Raw genomic sequence first — 3,336 nt, 5'->3', positions numbered from 1 at the left:
CAGCATAATATCCCACTTGTGATTAAGAACAGGGATTCTATAAGTCTATAGTAGTTTCAAAATATTTTCAAAGTCTTATGCTTTGCAATTACCATTTTGCTTCACTGTATTTCACTTTTCAGTAAGTGGGGATTTATGTCTCTTAGTATGATGGTGATTCTTTGTTTTCATTCAACCCTTTCCGTGTTTTCTTTGAGTGTTTGGGAAGTATGAAGTACATAGCGAATGTATTTCCTCTTAACTCAGAACCTAGGGAAAGGGTCCTTTTCTCTATCTTGCCTCTTTTCAAAGTTTTATTTTTTTTTAAATTTAAAACGTCTTCTATGTCCTATAACTGTTTAAACTATGTTTTGTGTACTATAATTTAGACATCCCAGGTTTTGTTGATCACTTTGTATGTGTCATTATTATATCCTTTTGCTTTCAGTATGTGTGTGTTCTTAGATTTAGAGTATCCTGTAGACTACCTAAAATTGCAATATTTAGAGTTAATTCAGATATCCAAATTTTGTTTGGATCAGAATTCTGTAATCTTGCATTTGCCAACAAAAAACTCTAAAAATGAAGAATCTCCTACTCATACTTTGTATGAGTATCAACTTGACTTCACTTTATTAAAAAAATGAATATGTGTCTTTTTAAGATTATATTATTGTTACAGGTATATATGCCTATCAACAGTATTGTTGTTATGCTTTTTTCTTTCAAATTCTATTGCAAAATTACATGTTTGGAGACCCGTCATTACAATAAAATAGAATTGTTTTTGCCAAGAAATGTTTAAAATTTTATATGACTTATGATGGTGTGCTCTTACATTTTATTATGAAGGATTACCCTTAGTACTTTTTGGAGAACAGATCCAGTGTTGATGAATAGTGTGTATATTTTTATATGTTTAAAGTCTTCATTTTCCTTCTCTTTTGAAAGGTAGTATTGTGAATATAATGTCTTAGTTGATAATTTTATTCTTTCATTCCTTGAATATAGATAGACTTGAATTCCTTCCTGTGTTGTGAAGATTCGACTAAGGATTTCACGATTATATAGTTATACATTTCTAGGTGACCCATCTTTTCTCTTGGATGCTCCCAGTGTCCTGAGTTTTTAAACTTGGATTACAACCTACTTTGAGTCTTTACAACTTGGAGAAAACTGAGCTGCTTGGATGTTTCATTTTTCCTATTTTCTGAGATGTGTTTATTAGTACTGGAAAGAGAACTTAAGGGCGATTTAGCACTTTGCATTTTTTACTTTGTCTGGCCTTCAAATTTTGATGCTCTAGCTCAACCTCCTATGTTGCTATGTAAATCCACCCCTGACTCTTTCAGACATTTTCTAAAGAAAGTCATTCAACATATATTTTCTGCTTATTACTATTAATAATTCTTGACTAATTTTATTCTATTCTTTGTTTGTTGGTTTAGTTCAGTAAACTTATTTTAAATGATAACTGACTATTCCCTTTGAGTGATTCATAACTTTGCTTACAGTCGATTTAGCCATGTTTTTTTTCTGTTGGTAAGCAGGAACCGCTTTTTGAACAGCCCCAAATATTCACATGTTTTTATATTTTTATCTTTAATGAAACAGAAGCAAGTTGGTAGATTTTTAAAACATATTCTGAAGGAGGAAACTCTTTGTGTAACACAATGTATTTTTCTCTACTATATTACTCTCCATAGTAATGTACTCATGTTGGATACTGTGAACACAAAGATGATTAGGAAAATCTTCAAAGTAATTTTCTGTGTGTATTTTTATTTGATTTATATATTTCTACAGTAATGATGCACTTGGATTTAATAATCCACTCCCCTGCTGATGTTATTTTTTGCTGTAATTTCTTAGGTTTACAAAATATACTCTGCCCAGTACAGTAAGTAAAAATTTTTGTTATTTTTATTTTTTACAGCCATGACTTCTCATCACCCTCGACAAATTTTACCACAGCAGGGAATAAAAGAGAGAGAAGAAAGATATGGAAAGTGCAACTTTGACTATTTACAACCAAGAAAACAATGGGAAAATATAGGTGAGAGTAAAGTTCAAAAATTGTATTATAATTGACAAAATGAATCAGTAGTCCCTATTTATGATAAAAATTTTATGGTCAAAAGACACCAGAGAAAATTAATATCTGAAACAAAAATTCAATGTATTCCAATTTTTGGGGGGAGTTTTATATGTCTTTAAGAATAAATCCACAGCCATTTTTGAACTGAAAGTCAATGTGGAAAAAAAAAAAAAGTAGCACTGATTTAAAATTCCAGTCAAACATTTGCCCAGAAAAGATATTTCTAAAAGGGAACTGTTTGGCAGTTTCTTTATAAAATGTCCAATTTTCTGAAACAAAAGATGAATTTATCCTTCAGCCTAAATGGACAAAATATTATAAATTGTAGAAAAATTTCTACTTCCCCACTATTGCTCAATGACAATTCTGATACAGATTTCTGGAAAGTACACTATATAGATAATGCTATAAGAAACGCAATAAGCCATGTCTCTACCATGAATAATGACCAGTATATTTACATTGGTGATAAAATTATGCCTATAGAGAAATCCTAGTTCTTTTCCAAAGGAAGTTTACCAAGATGAAAAATGTAGGAAAGTCTTGCTTCAGTGGTCAAAAACTAGTATTCATTAAAATATTCATAGCCAAGACAAAACCTGCAAGTGTAAGATATGTGAAAGGGCTCTTAACCACAGTGCAGAGCTTGCTTAATACAAGAGAATTTATAGAGAAAGACAGCCCAATATGTATAGAAGATATTGAGCAGGCAAATGCTTTGATATATTTTTTAAACACAGCAGATACTATGACAGCGATAAATTCTACGAATTTAAAGAATGTGGAAAAACTTTTAGGGAAAAGTTACAACTTGTTAAGTATCATAGGATTTATACTGAAGGAAAGACATGTAAATGTAAAAAGTGTGGGAAAGCCTTAAAAAGTTTTTCAACCCTTACTCAACACCAAAAAATTTATTCTGCAGAGAAGACCTACCAATGTGAAGAATGCAATGCTTTGAAAAACTTCCCTCAACATCACAGAGTTCATACAGGAGATATGCCATGCAAATGCAAAGAATGTGACAAAACTTCCAATAAAAGCTCCAATCTTATTTGTCACCAGTGGACACACCCTGGAGTGATGACCTACCTATGTAAACAATTTTGCAAAGGTTTCAGTCAAAAACCAAGCCTTAAAGATTACCAGAGAATTCATACTGGAGAGAAGCCCTTCAAATGTAAAGTATGTGCAAAAGTTTTACTAGAAAATCACATCTTGATTTCCATAACAGGATTCATACTGGAGAGAAGCCCTAC

Source organism: Urocitellus parryii (assembly GCF_045843805.1).
Source record: "Urocitellus parryii isolate mUroPar1 chromosome 16 unlocalized genomic scaffold, mUroPar1.hap1 SUPER_16_unloc_2, whole genome shotgun sequence".
NCBI lineage: Eukaryota > Metazoa > Chordata > Mammalia > Rodentia > Sciuridae > Urocitellus > Urocitellus parryii.
Note: the sequence above shows the minus strand (reverse complement) of the source record.